At 33.6% G+C, this 20,885-nt stretch overlaps 1 long non-coding RNA gene across 1 annotated transcript; it reads left to right on the forward strand.

The window, feature by feature from the left end:
* Window positions 1-6,392: 6,392 nt before the first annotated feature.
* LOC104876497 lies at window positions 6,393-19,331 on the forward strand. The gene is made up of 3 exons (XR_784351.1): window positions 6,393-6,562; window positions 16,106-16,148; window positions 19,172-19,331. It is a non-coding gene; the product is annotated as an uncharacterized LOC104876497 (long non-coding RNA).
* Window positions 19,332-20,885: the final 1,554 nt, after the last annotated feature.

Below are 20,885 nucleotides of genomic sequence, written 5' to 3' on the forward strand. Positions count from 1 at the left end.
TTTTTTTATTTTGTTGTTGTCTACATTTAAGAGCAATGAATTTAGGTTTGAAAATTAACTGAAGTATCACATAAGCTAAATAATTGCAAAGGAAAACTAAATAGATATAGTTGATTCCAGCTTGATACAAATCAACAATACTTCATTATTTTCCAAACCACTCACCTGTACTTAGGGAGAGGGGAAGAAACTGACAAGGTAGAGACCAGGACACGAAGAAAAGATAGCACCTCTGATTTTACAACTTTACATTGGCCCAGGGACATTTGATATACAGTGTTTAACTATGGGCCCTCTATTTTAAAGTACTTTGAAGTATTTGAAAATACTATTTAAAAATTAGTATTTCCAAGAAAACCTTGCACAAACATATCAAAGAAATGTCAAATTAAATGATTAAGTGCTAATTTGAAGAGGAGAGAGGATAAAGAATATATAAACATTACACTTGAATAATCAAAAGATTTTTCTACAAAAATTAGTACATCTTGTTGATACCAATGGGTAGGATTGTCACAGTATATATATTTCATTGTAATGCTTGCTTAACAGTTAGATCTACATATAGCATGGAATATTACATTCAATAGAGGCCTAGTGAATTTACAGCTAAATGGATGCATATGGAGATCATACTCTTAAGTGAAATAAATAGGACTCACATGGGTAAATACTGAATAGTTTCTCTGGTGTGAAAAACTAAAAGTATAAATAAGGTTCAAATCGTATCATTAATAATGTGAAATGGGAAGAAAAAGGATAAAGGAGTAAGGGATGTGGAAAGAGTAGGGGAAAGGAAAGAAGGAAAAATAAAAATATGAGAAAAGGAAAAAATGGAAACAAAGTCTTTGTAAGTAGGGGAGAGCGGAGGGGGTTCAGGAGGGCAGGGGTATGGGAAAAATATAAGAACCAAGATACATCATGTAAAGGTACAAGATCCCAATGATGAATGACTGTACTATTGTATGGGAAAAATATAAGAACCAAGATACATCATGTAAAGGTACAAGATCCCAATGATGAATGTAACTGTACTATATACCTAAAATGGACCAATAAAATTAATGAAAAAAAAGAGGCCTAATGATAACTTGTTAGTATGTTCAAAAGACATGTCTAGATTATTAGTTGGGAAATTGAAGTTAGTGTAATCTTACAGATCATTCATTAATGTAAAATATATGAAAGCATAAGTAAGTTTCTAAAACGAATTAAAATAGTTTAACCAATGTAACTGGAGTCTGTTTTAGACATAGTGCTCCAATCTTTTCAGTGTTAAAGATATATCATGAGAAAGCCAGCTGTATTTCCTATGTCATCTTAATTAAGATTGGTTACTTCTACCATATGAGTTGAATTATAAAGCACAATGACTTTCTAAAAATATTTTGAAATATTCCCCAAGAAGACACATAACTAATGTGGTGGACTTAAAATTGCATGTTACATATAAAATTCACTGAGAATTTTAAAATATTAATTACCCAAAAAGTTAGAATCATCCTAGTCATCATTAATATAAAAAAAAAATCTTTCTAGCCTCATGATACATTTAAATAAGTGAGAATGATCTAAAATCAGTCTCAATATATAACATATGGTTTTCTACTCATCTTTTCAAAACCATTAATCGGAAGGAAGGGAGGAAGGGAGGAAGGGAGTGGGGGGAGGGGACGGAAGAAAGAAAGAAGGAAAGAAAGTTTGTGACCTTTGTTTAGGTGTTAACTGAGCTACATAATCTACTGAAAACAAAAATAATGTGATTCTTTGAAATGAAGTATTTAAAACTTTCTTAAGATAGATATGAGTTCTTTATAGTGGTGAGAAATCAAAGGCAAAGGATGGATAGATATGCTTTAGCCCACTTAGAGACTAGAATAACAGAAGTAAACATGAAATCCTTAAACAACACTAGATTTAACAATCAAAAGCAATACTCACTTTTTTATGTTTTCAATTCTGCATATGACCCCGAGAAATGTACTCAATAGAAAATGAGATCAAAATAGGGTTATAACTACTATGACAGTCACGCGTTATTTTTATGTGTCATTTTTTAATACAACTAAATGAAGAGAGAAACACTTGGATAGATTTTTGAGGTAAGTTTGGTTTTCTAACCTAAGCTAAGGCACACAGACATACAATTAATTTCAGATAGATATAAACAAAGCAAAGTGGATTAAAGAATCATATTGTTTCCTTTTGACAGATCTCCCTTATCCCTTTTTCTTGAAATGTACTTTTAGGACTAGTGTATTTGTGGAGCTCTTAGAATATTATTATTCTTAAATAACCCCCCAAATATTATAACCCTAGAATAGCCATATCTCCCGGTCTTCTGAAGATCATTCATTCTCTGTTATTATCAGGAAAAACAACAGAATCTGTACTTTTTTTTTTAGACCTTTGAAAACTTCAAACATATTCTTGACTTGAAGCCTTTCCAAACACTGTTCTTGCTGCCTGGACTACTTTTCCCTCCACTATGATTACCTTTCTTTGACTTTGCTTTACGTTCACATAGTAAATAACCCCTTTATTGGGAAATGTTCTCTAATCATGTAGTTTAAACTAACTTTCTTCCACACTTGATTTCTTCCACACCCTCAATTGCTGCCTTATGGACTTTTATTTATCTTAGCAGTTACTTATTTTTGTAATATCTAGTGAACTTTTCTATCTTCTACTAGAATGTAAGATCCAAAGGCCAAAAGATCCTGCTTATGTATCTTTTTCAGTGCCAGACCATCGAACTCTAGAATAGTTAATAGTAGGTGCTGACAATATGTATTTGCAAATGGAAGTAAAAATACAAAGAGATTTTCTAAATCAAATGTTAAATATTCATAAGGACATAAAATGTTAATTTCATTTAAGAAGCAAGTGTACATTACTAAATAAGGGAAGCCAATTTGAAAAGCCTATATACTGTATGATTGCAACTAAATGACATTCTTCAAAAGGCAAAACTATGGAGACATTCAAAAGATCAGTAGTCACCAGGTCCTGGTGGTGATGGAAGTGAAGGATGAAGAAGAGGCAGATCACACTGGATTGTTGCCTCAGTGACCGTACCTTGTTTAGTATTGCAGTGTGGATACATGCTGTTATACATTTGTTTAAATCCATAGAATGTAGAATACAATGAGTGAACCTTAGTGTAAACTATGGACTTTGTGTGATTTGTCAATGTAAACTCATCATAATAAATGTGCCCTTCTGGTGGCGATATTGATAATGGGGTAGGCTATGCATGGGGGGGGTCTCTGCGTCTTCCCCTTAATTTTGCTGGGATTGTAAAATTGATTTTCAAACATAACACAGTTAAAAGGGGATGAGGGTAATAACTGTAACTTTATAATATCAGAAACACATTGACCTGTATTAAAGGTGATGTTCAATTCCTCTTGATAATATTCTTGGTGATGTGGTATCCATTACTTGACTATCATTTTAATGAATCATTTTACATTTATTATTACTGTATGAACATAGCTTTTAATATTTGTAAATTAGCATAGCTTCTCAGTAATACAAGATATAAATTAAGACAGCATGATTTATCTTCTTCCTTTTAAAGGAATTTGTAGTAATAGAAAATTCTGTTCCACACTATTTCAAGAAGTTAATCACACAAAATATTTAAATGTGCAAATACTACTTCTATTTTAATATATTTTGCTTTAGTATTTTTGCTAAGTGGAATAAGCAATCATTTTTTTAAAGTATGCAACTATGTTTCAAGAATATTCTCAGTATTGTTTTATGCATTGAATTTTGTCAAAATAACGATATATTTCATTTTGAAAAATGAATATAACCATATGATCCAAGAAACAATGAATTGTTATAGTATTACTGATTTTAAAACTTCCATACTTCTACAAATGTAAATATTGTTAAAAAGGAATCTAATTCAATAGGTTTTTTAATGGAGGACTTTGTCACAGTCTTCACATGAGCTTTTACTGAGGAATTTTCATTGGAAAATAAGTTTATATTAACAGAGCCTAGGATATAAAAATCCATTTAGAGCACTTTGAGTATCACGCTAGATGTTATTAGACATTTATAAAGTGATTTGCATTGACACCCAGGAGTTCAGCTTTATTTATCTTGTATAATAAAAATATGACTTCCTATGAAAATTTGGCGCTATATAAGAAATGAAAATTCAGTTTCCTTAATTCAAAAAGTTCAATTGAGTTATGCTTTCTAGTAGAAATATTCATAAAGTTGTCAGTTTGTGTTAGCTATTTGCACAAGAAAGATGATGTGAGTGTTCAGAGAAAGCAAGTGTAACATACTACCTATAGCAACTTTTTAAAAAATCGTATTTCTAACATTCTATTTTTCATAGTCACATTTCTTAATTCTGATGAAATATCAGCTAATAGGAGTGTATAACTATTAAATTAATTTAATTTTGATATTGATAAAATTTAGCATCTGGAATCATTTTGCAAAATTCAAATTCCTGGAAGATGTCACATTTGAATTTCTATAGAACAATGAAATATTAAACATTATAGATTGAGAGACAGTATATTAAAGAACCTTGTGTGCTTATGTACTGAGAATAATAGTTCTTATTTTCTAAATTGTCATTGAGAGGAAAATGTCAAAATTGTATATTTAGTAAAATTTATATTATATATATTTATATTATATATATTTACAAAATACTATTTTCTATAGTCTCTTCGAAGACAGTATGATAAAATTTCAAACTAAAATTTAGAAAATCTGGACTCTATTTACAGAATCATCCTTAATAGAATACTCTGAATATGTAACTTCAGTTTTCTGTACTTTTCTCTCCTTATCTATAAAATGGTAATAGCCTTACTTTTTCCTGCATAATTCATAGACAAATTTAGTGATAAAATTATTCTAAGGATCAAATCAGTACCTACTACTGATTAAAGGAAGCATGGGTAAATGTGATGTTTGCTCCAATGATTAAAAAAAGTCAATCTTTGGGATATTGGTTCAACTTTTATCTATTTACACTAAAGGTGAGGAAAATTATGTATGTGTATTTTTTTATTTGTATGTTTTATTAGAAAATAATAGGTATTTAATTTCATGTAATGCTATTCTGTGTATTTTGGAACACAGGCTTCACATAAAACAATTTTTAAAATTAAACAAAATATACACTCTTTTGAATAGTTAGCGATCAATAGCAACAGACTGACAGCTGTCCCCTTAATGTACATAAAGGACTGTGAAATAACTTATCAATGTTCTGAAATTATATATTTTGTAAGTCAGTACACTCTTTCAAGAATGAACCTGAGGGTGAAGGGAGGGCACCGACAAGGGGAAAAAATGAGAACCAAGACCCATCATGTAAAGGTACAAGATCCCAATAATGAATGTAACTGTACTGTATGCCTAAAACGTACCAATATACTCAATAAAAGAACAACAACAAAAAAGAAAGAACCTGAAATAAAAGCATTTTTTAAGAAATAAGGAAATGAAAGAATTTGTCTTCAGCATACTAGTAGCAGATGTTCTACTAGATGTTAAATGAGAAAGGAAAAACAGAAATTAACAAATATAAATGATTAGAATTAAAAGTAATTACTGCATATGTAATTTAAAGTTTTAAAGTAGCAAAAACTGAATTGTACTGCTTAGGAATGTGTTTTGGAGTATAGAAATATTAAAGCACAACAAGGAGGGAATTACATAAAGGCTGAAAAAGGGTATGAAAATTGGAAAAAAGTAAATGAGAACCTTCTTTGGAACTCAGTTTTCCTTCGACTGCGTGGTTTAATTGTTGTTCCTGTTTTAATAACTAAAGCTGTATACATTTACAGCTTATTTATACTTCTGTACACACAGTTTTATTGCATTTAAACAGGTAATAACTTTAATAAAGATACCTAAAATCTGGAAGGTATTTACACAAAAGGCTTAGAAAGTGTTATTACATAAAGATTTTAATATGAGGGAAATAAAAAAGATTGTATGTCGGGGGCCAGGAATTTAGCTCAGTGGTTAGACAACTGCCTCACAAACACAAGGTCCTGAATTTGATCCCCTGTACCAAATAAAAAAGTCTGTTTAATACTTTACAGTAGATTAGCAGATCCAAAAAAGTAAAATAATACCTTATTTTAGTAGTGGTGTAGTCCTCCAGCCGAGGCGCAGAATCACCAGCCAGACTCCACAAAGGTTTCTGGAATGCTACCACAACGCTTCCGCTTTATTCCGGAAATGCACAGGCTTATATAGGGAACCATGGGGGCGGAGCATGGGAGGAACATTTAATGTTTGGCAATATCTTATTGGCTAGACATGGCGGAGTGATTTTTCTTGGGCTAGGCGAAGGAGTTACGGCCTAGGGGCGGAGGTATATTCTGTTAAACCCAGCATCTGCGCAATTAACGAAGAGTTACCTCAGCTTTAGCGAGGTCTCCGAGTTAGCGCTGGAGACAAAAATGCAGCGCACCTGGCCCAGCCAGGCTTGAACTTCTCCCACACAATAGGATATTAAAACATCCTCAAGATTCCAAACAAATGTTTTAAAGACTCAGCAAAACTTGTAAGTAGATGTTTAATTCTGTTTTTTAAATCTCAGTCTGATTTATGTTAATATTAACCTACCTGTAATAAGAATACATGGGAATATCCTGTAAGAATACCTAATAAGAATACCCTGAAACTCCTATTTCTGAGTACACAGGGGAAAATAATTTGCCTTCCATATGAAAAACAATTTGGTAAAATAAATTGCGGAGGAAATGAGAAACAATAACTAGCCAAAGAGGTTTATGCTATTAGTATTATTTTTAATGTTCAAAGCAAATGAAGACTAAAAGAGAATCATGATGCTTTGTGACTAAAAACAGTAACTGGAGGAGAAAATCTAGCTCATAACTGTGCAAAACTAGATGTCCAAAACTGACCAGAGGGTAAATGCACTAGTAAAAACATGATGCAAAGTGACACATGCTTTGTATCCCTAGCACTCTGGAGGCTGAGGCAGGAATATAGCAGCTAGTTTGAGGCCAGCCTGGGCTGCATGGGGAGTTGAAGGCCAGCAAGACCCTGTCTCAAATACTAAAACTTAAGTAAATAAAGTACAGTGAGAAAACAATGAAAGTGTATATCGTTTACTTTTCAAATTAAGTAATAGTGCTTCATTTTTGTATACCATTATCTTTAAGATAAATGTAAAATTATGTGTCAAATTTGTGTCAGTTTCTTCAAGAATGAATAAGTGAAAACATGTACCATATTAAATCTTCTTTACAACACTAAGTGTGAACACTCAATGAGGATAAAAGAACGTAGTATCAAGCTCGTCAAGGACCCAAAATACAATTGCCCCTTATCTTCCCTTACCTTCGAGAATTCTGAGTTATTTAAGCCATTTCTGCTTCTCTGCTACACCTTAAAAGTTAATCTGTTCCATGGTTCTTTCCTTTTGTTTTCTGCTTTAATAGGCATCACCGTGCTTATTTCTTTCTGTTGTTTCAGTTTCCTGCTGGACATTTTCACCTAATGCCTCAGGTTTTCATTTATAAATGGGAATATATAACTTTTCTATTAAACCAACATTTCTTACCTATCTCATTTTGACAGACAGCATCATTGTATGTGTAATAATCTATGTAGTCTTCATAATTTATCAAATTCCTTACGCTCTTTGAGCAGCTTGTTCAATCCCATCCTCCTATAAACACAGACACCGTCATCATCATAATTATCCCCGTTATTATCATCGTTAGTCTCCAAATCGTTTTGTTCTCTGTAAGGCTGCCAAAGTGTCCTGCTTAAAAAGCAAACCAAAATATATAGCATCATTGTCTACTTAACATTTTCTACTATCCCATAATTCTTCCACTTGTCACTTAGAGAATCTTTAATACTTTGAGTATATAATAACTTAATTTTAATGTTTAGTTTTATATTTTGTTTACATACCTATCTGCACCAGAATACAAATTTCTCAAAAGCCAATCACAGGCTTCAATCTCCACAGCAATATTAGTATAAAAATATTTGTGTAATGAACACATTCTTTTCATGGTTGCTCGAAATAGACTGATTATCCTTAAAAATAGGAATTATTAACTTGGGATCCATAGATAAAATTTATGGGGCAGTATTTTTGCTAACTACTGACTAAAGTTAGCATTGTTTTTAAATCAAGAAACTATAGTAGAACCTATAACTTTGAAACTACTAAACTAGTTGACTGATAAAATCATTAAATTTAAATGATAAAATATGAAATATTTTAATGCCTACTTTAAAATATGGTAATTATTAATCAATTCCACTGGTAGACACGTCTATGTAATATTTAAGGTAACACATATACATTACTAAATGATAACTTGAAATATTTCAGAAAATATTTTTATATAATATTTTCCTAAATAATCATACCAACTTAACTACATAACAGACAAAGATTCAATAGATATCTCAAAAGTCTGAGACATAAAATATGCTAGGAACTTGGTTTTGGAAACAAAATGAACAGAACACATAATTAAGAAATGTGATTTTCTCCTTTTTTATTAGTACTTGTTTGTATTATATTAGATGAACAGTTCCTCCTGCTGTGCATGAAATAAGTTTGGAGGGGCGGTGGGCAAACAGCAGAAAATCTAGGAAGGACTTTAATTCAGTGATTTAACAAAGAAATAAACAGAGGCATAAGTAGAAAGAAAGATAAAATATAGAATTAAAGTGAGAAAATAAGAATTTATGGTTAGGGCTAGAAAAAATTTATAGAATGAAACAAAAAAATTGGGCTATTTTATAAGAATGTTTGTCTCCTAGAAAATACTTAACAAAGACAGAAATTTTACCAAAGATAATAGTCTACTCAGATAGAAAGATTACCAAAAGAATTGAGTCAATTAAAAGAATACCAGAAATTTTCTGGAATTTCCAACAGAAAAATTAAAAAACAATAAAACTATATCTAATTTATAATGTAGTAAGCTTTCATAAATTTTACATAGAGAGAAATTGGCTGCCAAAACCAACTCATAATTATATAAAACTTCCTGAAGCCAATTATTTAAAACACAAAATTCTAACAAATTTACTTTACAGATCTGATTTGCTTTTATTAGCAATTCATGAACCTGGCAAAATCCCATTAAAAAAAATAGAAGGCATTGTGTTGGGTAGAACAGTTGGCTTTTGTAAGGTAGCCTGAATAGGAGAAAGGAACAATAATAATAATAATAATAATAATAGCAGCAGATTGGTTAACATTAGATTATTTCAGTCTCCTTTTTTTAATGATAAAGCAAAGGGTCTCAAATTAGAGAAACCATATGATATTTAACTTTTGCACCTGACTTATTTCATTTACCAGTGCTATTATGGTCTTAAGAGCCACCCATTTTCTTACAAATGATTCTTCTTTATGGCTGAGTAATAATCCATTGTATGTATATGTACAGGACATTTTCCCTATCTATTCATCAGTTAATGAACATAGGTTACTTCCATGATTTAGCTATCATGAAATGGGCTGTTATAAATAATAGGCATGCAAGTATCAGTAGAGTATGTCTTTAGCTCTTTTGCAAAGATAACCAAGATTTATCTGGGTTAAATAGAATTTCTATTTTTAGTTTTTTGAGCAATTTCTACATTGATTTCCAAAGGCAGGAGTGGCAGACTAGTAAAAATGATCAAGATGTGATATGTTTATGTATCAAACACCCAAGCTGAATGTAATCACTATGTATTGCAAACATATACTAATAAAAATAAATAACGAAGCAGAGGGAATTTTCTTATCATGCCAACTCAGGTTGACTACTCTTATCTGATTGGTTGCTGAAAAAAATTACTTTTAAGAAAAACTGGACAGTTTGAAGGTTTTCCTACTTCCCCCAAAATTTCAGTGGGATTACATCGCACTTAGCGTGAGTGACTCCATTTTGGTTTGATCTGTTAGGACCTAATTCAGGAGCTTAGTTCAAAACTATAGCTTCCTATCATTTTTTTCTTTCATTGAGTTTATTGGTACTTTTTAGGTATACAGTACAGTTACATTCATCATTGGGATCTTGTACCTTTACAGGGTATATCTTGGTTCTTATTTTTTCCCCATTCCCCTGTCCACCTTTACCCCTCCACCCTTCCCAATCTACAAAGATTTTGTTTCCATTTTTTCCTTTTCTCATATTTTTTTCTTTTCCCTTCCTTCCTTTCCCCAACTCTTCCCACTTCCCTTACTCCTTTAGCCTTTTTTTTCTTTCTATTTCACATTATCAATTGTATTTTTAAGAACTTTTACAAGTTTTATACATTTAGCTGGCCTCTTCAGTAAATTCAGCTTCCATCTTATTACATATACATTTATAGAGTTATTTTAAGTTTTCTGCTCTAGTTATATCAGATTCTATTTGCATGTAAAATTTAGGTCAACCCCACGACATATCTGATAGCCACTCTTTGCCAGTACCCAGTAATAAAATACTCTTGAATCTCTATCTACACCTTTTTCTACCAAGTAAAGCAGAGAATGGAGAAGGAAGCATGGATGTACACAATAAAACACAAACTATGAGGGACTATCTTAAGTATAGTAAATAGAAAAATGTCATATATAATTCTGTACCTATTATGTATTTAGACATTCAAGATGCAGTTATTATTCTTTGGCAGTTCCTGTTTATTACTGCAATGAAAAGACTTTCTTGTTGCCTTTGTGAACCTACCATCTAGAGAAAAGAAAATTTTTAATCAGTAAACAGCACAAAATGATCAATAAATATGACAAGTGCTGTAAACACTCTAAAGAAAAGATACTTGGCATATAACAAGAACAAAGCTAGCAGCTCAGATTGCTAAGAAAATGATACTTGAGCTGAGATCTGAAAGGTGACATCTTTAGGGAATAGAAAGTAACCTAGAGGTGGGGACAGCATAGGTGAAGGGAAAGACTGGAAAGAACTCAACACGGTCTAAGAAATGAAAGATAATCCATAGTGTGTGCAGAGCAGCGACAAGGTGACAAGAGGCAAAGCAGAAAGATCACCTAGGACTTTGTGTGTTGGAGGAGCATTTAGTACAGCTTCTTAGTCTGGGTTTAAAATAAGTGCTTCGTAATAATAATTAGAATTAATAATTAGCAATGTGTGTTCCCCATTTAACTTTCAGAAGTGTGCCAGGTGGCTGATACATTTTCATTCAAATTCTAAAAACAGGGTAGGATCGTAGTGTCAACTAGGAATTATACCGAGCTTTCTAGAGTCACATATTAAAAATAATAGAAGCCTTAAAATGATAAAGGCTTAATTTTCTCTCTTTAAAAAAAATGTATTGGCCTGTGGTAGCACCCTAGATATATTCAGTCTTTGTGTTTCAACTTTCCCAGCACAGACACCAAAGGCACTAACCTTTTCCTCATGTATCACAAGGATTGTGGATCAAAAATCTTGGCTATAACAAAAAACAGATTAGCAAAAGAAATGAATGACATGAGCGCACCTATGGTTATAGTGGCACAGTTTGTAATAGCTAAAACTTGGAAACAGCCCATTTGCCCATCAGTTGGAGACTGGATAAAGAAGATGTGGTTTTTCTATAAAATGGAATACTACTCAGCCATAAAGAATGAGAAAGTAGATTCATTCATAGGAAAATGGATACATATTGAGGATATACTCTTAAGTGAAATAAGTAAGTCACACATGTATAATTACCGAATACTTTCTCTGGTGTGAAAAACTATAACAGTACTCAAGATCCTAATGGGATAATTAATAATGTGAAATAGGAAGAATAGGGCTAAAGGTGTAGGGAAAGTGGGAAGGGTAGGGGAAGTGGAATAAGGGAAAAGAAAAAATGTGAGAAAATGAGAAAATGGAATTAAAGTGTTTGTAAATGGGGAGGGAAGGAGGGGGTGAAGGGAGGGTAGGGACGAGGGGAAAAAATGAGAACCAAGACTTGTTATATAAAGGTACAAGATCCCAGTAATGAATGTAACTGTACTGTATACCTAGAATGTACCAGTAAACTCAATAAAAAGAAAAAAAAGAAAAAGAAATGCACACAGATGCTTTTAGCCAAAATTTGATATGACATAACAGCTATATGGTTATTATCTGTAGGTCTCCCCAAAATTTCACTGGCTTAAAGGTTTAAAGGCCGTACCTTAGGATGGTGATTGGATTATGGGGACATTAGGAAGTGGGGCCTGATCAGGAGAGATGGTCACTCTAGGTGTGGCCTGGAAGGTTATATTTTCCTTCTAGTCTCATCCCTTGATTCTCTTTGCTTTTCAACCCCTGGGCCCTTCCATGTTTTCCAGCCTTGGAGCCCATGGAATTGTGGACTAAGAATGTGAGCCAAGATAAATCTCTTCTTTAAACTGAGGGTGTCGGGTATTGTGTCCCAACGGGGAGAAAGTGACTAAGACAGGATGACCCTACTACTCAGGAAATGATGACCCTACTACCCATAAAAATTGTTGTTTATATTAAGTCAGATGAGAGAAGTGAATAGTTGCAAAGAAATCTCATTAGATAAGATGAGTATGATCTATTGGTAAGAAACAAAGGAAATCCCAGAAAGGCCTTTGTGTTCAAATTCTTTCTGGACACTCTATAGCATTCCTTTTCCCTGAGTATGCAGCAAATCTTCTCCGGAATGCCTATCTTCTGACCTGCTTTCAGGGAAGGTAAGTCAAAGAGTGACAATACCTTTTTTAAAAAATACAGTTTATTAGTTGGGCATGGTGGCGCATCCTGTAATCCGAGCCCTTGGGAGGCTTAGGCAGGAGGATCGCTGTGAGTTCAAAACCAGCCTAGGCTACATAGTGAGTTCCAGGTCAGTTTCAACTACATAGTGAAACCCTGTCTCAAAAAACCAAAAAATAAAAAATAAAATAAAAATGTAGTTTATTGATATAATGGTACACTTTGATAAAGTCCATGCATTTCAATATATGTATACAATGTATAATGATCAGATAAGAGTAATTAAGTATCACTTCAACATGTATCATTTCTTTGCGTCAGGAGAATTCAACATCCTCTCTACTACATATCTGGAAGCATTCAATTAATTACTGTTAACCATAGTTACCCTACTGTGATAGTAGTAGCAGCAGAAGTTGTCCCTCCTGTCCAACTGCCTCTCTGTACCTGTTATGCACTGCTCACAAGCTCCCTTCCTCCACACCCTGCTGCACTCTGCTTGCCTCTGTTCTGTAAACTATTTCTTTGAGATTAGGTTTTTAGCTTCCACAGATAAGTGAAAACATGCAGCATTTGTCTTCCTCTGTCTGACTTACTTCACTTAATATCCTGTAATGTCCTCTAGTTTTGTGTTATGTTCCTGCAAATGAGGGTTAAGAAAATATCCCATTGGGTATATATATTCCAATTTTTAAAACATCATTAACCCTACAATGGACATTTAGGTGAATGCCACATTTTGGCTACTAGGAGCAGTGCCACAATAAATGTGCAAGTGTAGATGTCTGTTCACCACACTGATTCAATTCCATTGTATCTATATCCTATTGAGACTACTAGGTCATAGGATAGCTCTATTTCTAGCTTTTTAAGGAAGTTCCATAGTGTTCTCTGTTGTGGCTGGCTCCATAACTTGCACTACCACCAACAGTGCATAAGATTTCCCTGCTCTTCCCTTCCTTACTAGTACTTGTTATTTTTTGACTTTTCTAGTTCTAACTAGAGTGAGGTGATATTTCATTTTGATTTTCATTTTTATGCTGTTTAATGCTGAACATTTTTTATGTGCTTCTTGGGCATTTATATATCTTTATGTATTTTTTTAAAAATGTCTATTCAGGTCATTTGCCCATTTTTAATTAAATGATTTATACTTTTGCTATTGAGTTGTTCAACCTTCCTATGCATTTTGAATAAGTTATCTATTAAGAGTATTCAGTTTTCTTTACTATACAGAAAATTTTTATTTGGTTGTGCTTCTCTTTATTTTTGTTCTTTCTCTTTGTTTTTGTTGCTTTGCTTTTGAGATCATATCTTAAAAATCTCTGTCCTGAAATGTTTCACTATTATTTTCTTCTAGTAGTTTCATGGTTTTTCATCTTACATTTAATTATTTGATCCATTTTAAGTGGACATTTTCTATGGTAAGAGTTTCTTCTGTGTATAAATACCCAGTTTTCTCAGTAATATTTATTAAAAAGATTTTTTTTAAAAAAATTTTGACAATAATTACAAAGCAAGTTCTTGTCTGAAATTTAATTAAGGTTCAGACATACAGAACATTACTTAAAGAAGCATATGAAGTAAAATGAAAAAATAGTATAACATCAAGACATAAAAAAACTTTAGCATCTAGAGATATTGAAGAAGATGGTGTTGCAATAAAATTGAAAATGCCTGGGTCAAAAAGTAGAAAGGAATACAGGAAAGTTCAGGGTCATAGAAGCCAGTATAAGAGCCAGTTCCAAGAAGAGAATGTTTTCAAGTGTCATATATTGTGAATCCATTTCAAACTATTTAAAAAATCTCTCTCTCCTAATATGCAAAATAGTCTTCTTGTGGAGATTAAAAGAGGTAATGTATAATAAAATTTTAACATACATTTTGTTACATAGTGAATACTCATAAAATATCTATTGCATCTATTATTTGCTGGACATAATAAACTTCTGATGAGTATTTGTGAAATCCTTGATTCCATTATTGATATTACATATAGGTCTGGCTAGTAAAAACCACTGCAAGGGTAGTAACTAGTTCAAATCACAGGAAACATTTATCAGAATGTTCTTGCAATCAAGTATTTCTACTTTTATGTATATTGACTAGTTAGACATCCATTTCAAGTTTCAACTTGCAAAGGACAGCAGTCTCTTATTATAAAGTATTTTACTCTTGTACCTAGAAAGTGATGTTCTAAAATAATTTTCAAGTCAGGAGTTGTGATACTCCCTACCTTGTCTTTGTTGCATAGAATGGCTTCTGCTATTCTAGGTCTCTTCTTGTTCCAAGTGAATTTTTGGATTGTTTTCTCAAGGTCTGTCAGGTATGTTGCTGAATTTAAATTGGAATTACATTAAATCTATACAGCAGCTTTGGAAGTATGGCCATTTTCACTATGTTGATTCTTCCTACCCAGGAGCAAGGGATGTCTTTCCATTTTCTGATATCCTCTTCAATCTCTATTTGCAGAGTGCTATAGTTTTCAGAGTAGGGGCCTTTGATTTCTTTCATTCGGTGGATTCCTTGGTATTTCAATTTTTTGAATGCTATTGTGAAAGGAATTTATTGCCCCATTTCTCTCTCAGTGAGTCTGTTTTTTGTATACCAAAAGCTGTAGATTTTTTTGTGTTCACCTTGAATCCAGCTACTTTGCTGAATTTGTTTATTAAGTCTAGAAGACTTTTGGTGGAGTTCTTGGGGTCTTCTAAATAGAGTATTTTATCATTTGCAGATAATGACTTCTTCATTTCCTGTCTTTATTCCTTGTATTTCTTTCTCTTGTAATTGCTTTGGCTAATGTTTCCAAAACTCTATTGAACAGAAGTGGTGATAATGGACATCTTTGTCTTATTCCTGATTTTAGTGTAAAGGATTTGAGTTTTTGACCATGTAGTATATTGACTGTTGGTTTTTCATAGATGGCTTTTATCAGATTGAGGTAGAGACCATCTACCAAATTTTTGGAGCATTTATCATAAATGCTTGTTGGACTTTTTAAAATGCTTTCTCTGCATCTATTGAGATTATCATAAGGTGTTTGTCCTTGGCTCTATTAATATAGTGTATTACATTTATTGATTTGCATAGGTTGAACTCTTCCTGCATCCCTGTGATGAATCCCACTTTGTCAGGGTGTATGATCTTGATGATTTTCTGCATTGTATTTGCCAGTATCTTATTGAGAATGTCCATTATCTATGTCCATTAGTGAGACTGGCCTATAGTTCTCTTTTTTAGTTGAGTCTTTCTCTGCTTTGGGGAATCAAGGCGATACTTGCTTCTGGGAATAAATTTTGGAGTATTGCTTCACTTTTAATTTCATTGAAGAATTTAAGCAGAAGTGTTTAAACAGTTTAAGTAGTAGTAGTTTAAACAGTAGTTCCTCTCTAAATGTCTTGTAGAATTCAGCAGAGAAGCCATCAAGACCCAGACTTTTCTTAGTTGGTAAGTTTTAATTATGTTTTCAATTTCATTGATTGATATTGAATCATTTAGAATTTTTAAGTCATCTTCATTCAACTTTGGAAATTCATGCATATCTAGGCTGTTATATCACAATAAGGCAAGGAGCACTTCGTACTTAAATCTCTTTTCTTAGACTGTGGAAAGAACATAACATATGACTCCTTTAATCACAAAATCACCCTCTCCTATTACAACATAGACTAGACTGGAAAATGTCATGTGAACTACAAAGTGTTGCCATAGTGGAAAAGCAAACATTGCTTGTCTGTATTTCCTTTGGAAAGTGTGTCTTAAAAAAATAGCATTATATCTCACTGAGTGGGGAACACAGACATTACTTTATATTAATACTTATTTATATGTCACACAATTTCTATATGTGGTTTCTATTTAGCCTTCATTTTTCTCCAAATTCATTTATTATTAAATTGAGAGATAAAATTGTATATATTTATTAAGTGCACCATGATGCCTTGAAGCATGTATACATTGTGAAATGTTTAAATCCAGCTATGTAACATGTGTATAACTCCACAGTTTTACAATCATAAGTCCTGATGTCCTTTCTCTCAGCATTCTTTGAGAATGCAAATATAGTCATTAATAATAGTCATCATGCCTTAGACTCCTTGAACTTATTCCTATTAATTGTAGTCTTAAATAGTCTGCTTGAACTTATTCCTCCTAAGTGTAAATTTGTATCTTTTGAATACTATCTCACCAAACACCAAGCCACTGGTCATCATTTCTCTACCTTCTAAGAGACCAACTTTTTTAGATTCCACAAATAAGTCAGATCATGTAGCATGCATGTTTCTGTACTTCGTTTTTTAATTTAATATCCTTCAGGTTCATCTATGCTCTTGTTAATAATAAGATTTTTTATTTATAGTTGAACAGTATTCCACTGTTGGGATTTTTAAAATGTAGCTTATACACACAAAGGAATATTTTGTAGGCATCTGCAACTAATTTCTCATTTTTATTACAAGAGTTTCATAGGCAAGGGGTATGGTAGTGCAAGTCTCTAATTCTTCTATTCACCTGGCTGAGACAAGACAGTCACAAATTCAAGCCCTGTTTGGGCAAGTTATCAAGACTGTGTCTCAAAATAATAAATAAAAAGGAACCCTTCTCCATTGTTGGTGGGAGTGCAGACTGGTGCAACCACTATGGAAATCAATATGGAGATACCTCAAAGAGCTGGGACTGGAGGTTCCATTTGACCCAGCCATCCCTCTGCTGGGTATCTTTCCAAAAGAATTAAAAGAACCATATCACAGTGATATATGAGCACCTATGTTTATAGCGACATAGTCTGTAATAGCTAAAACTTGGAAACAGCCCATTTGCCCATCAGTTGGAGATTGGATAAAGAAGATGTGGTTTTTCTATAAAATGGAATCCTACTCAGCCATAAAGAATGAGAAATTAGAGTCATTCATAGGAAAATGGATACATATTGAGGATATATTCCTAAGTGAAATAAATAAGTCACACATGTGTAAATACCGAATAGTTTCTCTGGTGTGAATAAACTGTAATAGTACAGAAGATCCTAATGAAATAACTGACATTGTGAAATGGAAAGAAAAGGGCTGAAGGTGTAGGGAAAGTAGGAAGGGTAGCGGAAAGAGAATAAGGGAAAAGAAAAAATATGAGAAAATGAAAAAATGGAAATAAAGTGTTTGTAAATGGGGATGGGAGGGGAGGAGGAGGTGAAGGGAGGGCAGGCACAAGGGGAAAAAATGAGAACCAAGATCTGCCATGTAAAGGTACAAGATCTCAATAATGAATGTAATTGTACTGCATACCCAAAATGTACTAATAAACTCAATGTAAAATATAAAAAAATAAATAAAAATTTACTTAAATATTTGTGTGAGAGCACACCTAGGTTCAAACTTGGGAAAAACAGCAATGACAATAACAACAAAATCAGTTTCATAGGAAGAAAGATAATAGAGATGTTCTTGCAAAAGATAAAATGCTGAAGGAAAAATAATATATATAGGGAAATCATTTAGAATAGTATCTTAAGCATCTTAAGCTTGATGAAGATGAATTAGGATTAATTTCCATTGTCCAAAAGTAATTTTTTTACCCTTAATTTTTCATGCAAGTTCTTATAGTGAATGTATTTTTGTTGAGTGAACTTACATTTTAATGAAGCAGTATGCCACCTAAATCTAAAGCTTATAGGGAGAAAGTCAGTGATATCCTCAAATTCTTAGACCTCAGACATAAATTCGTTTGAGATCATGAGTCCTGGAGCCTCTCTGTGATAATTTAGTTGAAGTTGGAACTGTTTGAGAATCTTAAAGCGATGAACTCTGACAAAGAAGGAGCTAGCTCAACTGATTGGAAAGCAGGAGGTAAAGCCCTGGAGTTAGGCAATGTGGAAGCTGGATTAACACATCATGTCGTGCTGCCTTGGAAATTCTTCTGGGGTAAATGTAAGATGTTCCAGAATGTGGCAAAGAGCCATCTCTTAAGAGTTGCTCTAATGCCACTAAATTAGAGTCAGTCTAAAATACTGGTGAGATTGTGAAAAGGGATAAAGTGTCAAAAGGAAGGAACAGAGTTACAGAAGTTTTTTAAAAATCCACTTGAATGTGGTGGTAGTTGTTACAGGGATATGCATATTTGTCAAAATTCATAAGACCTTATCTTATAAAGGATGAGTTATCTTGGAAGCAAATTATGCTGCACAATGCTTAAATGAAATATTCAAAATAAACATAATTTATTTACATATGTTTCTAGAAGTAAAAATCTACATATAAATTTAATTTATATACATCTGGGAATGTAGCTTAATGTAAAGGCTGTGGATTAGGTTCCATGATGAGAGAGAGAGAGAGAGAGAGAGAGAGAGAGAGAGTCTAAGGGAGGGGCAGAGAGAGAACACTCCAAGTTTAGAAGGTTACGAAAGATTGCTCTCTTCAATTTTTAAAAATATTTTACTGCTGGGTTAATGGTTCTGTGTATTCTTTATGCAGGAATTTCATGCTGTTCTGTGATTTGAATGTGGAACTTAAAGACAAAGATAAGAGAATACTTTTTGGTTTCTTTACTCATTTATAAACTGTTATGTCACCCGTCAGTTTCTTCAGAAGCAAACAATGACACTACATTTGATGGGCAAGGTGATTGTGAAAAAGAAGAAAAGGAGTAAGCAATACTTCACAAAGAAAGTAATCAAAATGTGATAGGTGCCTAACAACATCTTGGCAAATTCAGCATGAGTTGTGGGGAGCATGTAGGGGATCCACATGTTCACCTTTTGATGGTCCCTTCACCAATAGTGACAGTAAATACACAGGTGCACCAAACACAAGATGCCTTAAGTAGCAATGCTGGGGATAAATCACCTTGCCTTTGCACACCTGCCTTGCTCAATCACCATATGGAGAGTAAGCTATTCACTGTTCTTTAAGAGGAACTGAAGTCTCAGAGCCGACACTGCAGGCTTTCTGCCACAGCAAGCCATTCTGGGGAGGACATCTGCACCATGCAATTTCATATCTGTCACAGTTCACTGTATCACTGGCATCTCCTTTGCCATGTGCAGTCTAGAAGCAACTCTTAGTGCAGCAGGACTCCAGTGGGCCTGTCTTCTTGAGGAAATCTTAAGAGTGAAAGCTAATGAGATTTCTAACAGCTCCTACCATTGTACTTGGGGGTCACACTCACACTAGTATTCATTAGTCCTCTTTCTCCACAACTTTCTCAACTTTCCTCATCCCCAGATGTCACCTCTGCTGACCTCATTGGCTTATTTGGTGGTGTGAACCAGATACCTGAGCCTCTGGTCACCACTTCCTCCTCATCCTGTAATTGATGGACCTATTTATTGTCAAAACTGAATAAGGGGTTATCTGTAGATGCTGTATGGATGACTTGAGATACACAGATGTCCCTTCCTTACATCCCCCTCCACTCCACTGTACGATAGCAGACTGACTTCCTCTGGAGGTCAGTCCGGTTCTTCTATCGACAAAGTGATTTCTCGTTCTTGCCTGCTCTCCCCTGAAATCGGGGAAAGCAATGTGTCCAGGTGCAGCTATAGCTTATTCTGTAATGCTTCATTTGTTATGGCACCTGGAAAAACATTTTCTTTGCAGAGTAAGAACTTTAATATTGCAAAGCCTGAAGTTGTAGAGACAGAAACATAAAATCTCTAGGTGATCATTGAGAGTGAAAGTAAATGAGGTAACTCCTGTTCATTGATTCTGTAAACACAGCCCCACATAAGAATGACTGAACTAAGAATGGTGCCTTCAGGAGAATGACACCACACCCTTGAAGACTGTTGTCTCAGAGCCGGTACTTCAGCTGTTCCTGCCTCAGTCCATTGTAATGCTTTATTAGGACAGAAACCTCTGAATTCAGTAATATAATGACTATTAGGTAACAGAGCCACAGTTTCTGTCCAGCATCTCTTTCACTAAAAAGTACATTCCCTGGTCTGACATAATGTTATGTGGAGACCATATACTTGATGCCCTCAGATAACAGTACTAGGCAAGATCCTGTATGCAGAAAAGGTAATTCCACTGATGAGACATATGTCTGTCCATGGGAGAAAAAAGTGTCAAGTTCTCTGTTACAGGGAGCCAACATACTCAGCTTTTTATAAAGCTGAACTTTGGGCTCCTTGAGGAATGGTGCAATATCAGCCCTTAGCATCAGTCTCTATAGGTGGTTGGTTTA

This window comes from Fukomys damarensis, unplaced genomic scaffold, assembly GCF_012274545.1.
Source record: "Fukomys damarensis isolate Sample0158 unplaced genomic scaffold, DMR_v1.0_HiC HiC_scaffold_15, whole genome shotgun sequence".
Classification (NCBI taxonomy): domain Eukaryota; kingdom Metazoa; phylum Chordata; class Mammalia; order Rodentia; family Bathyergidae; genus Fukomys; species Fukomys damarensis.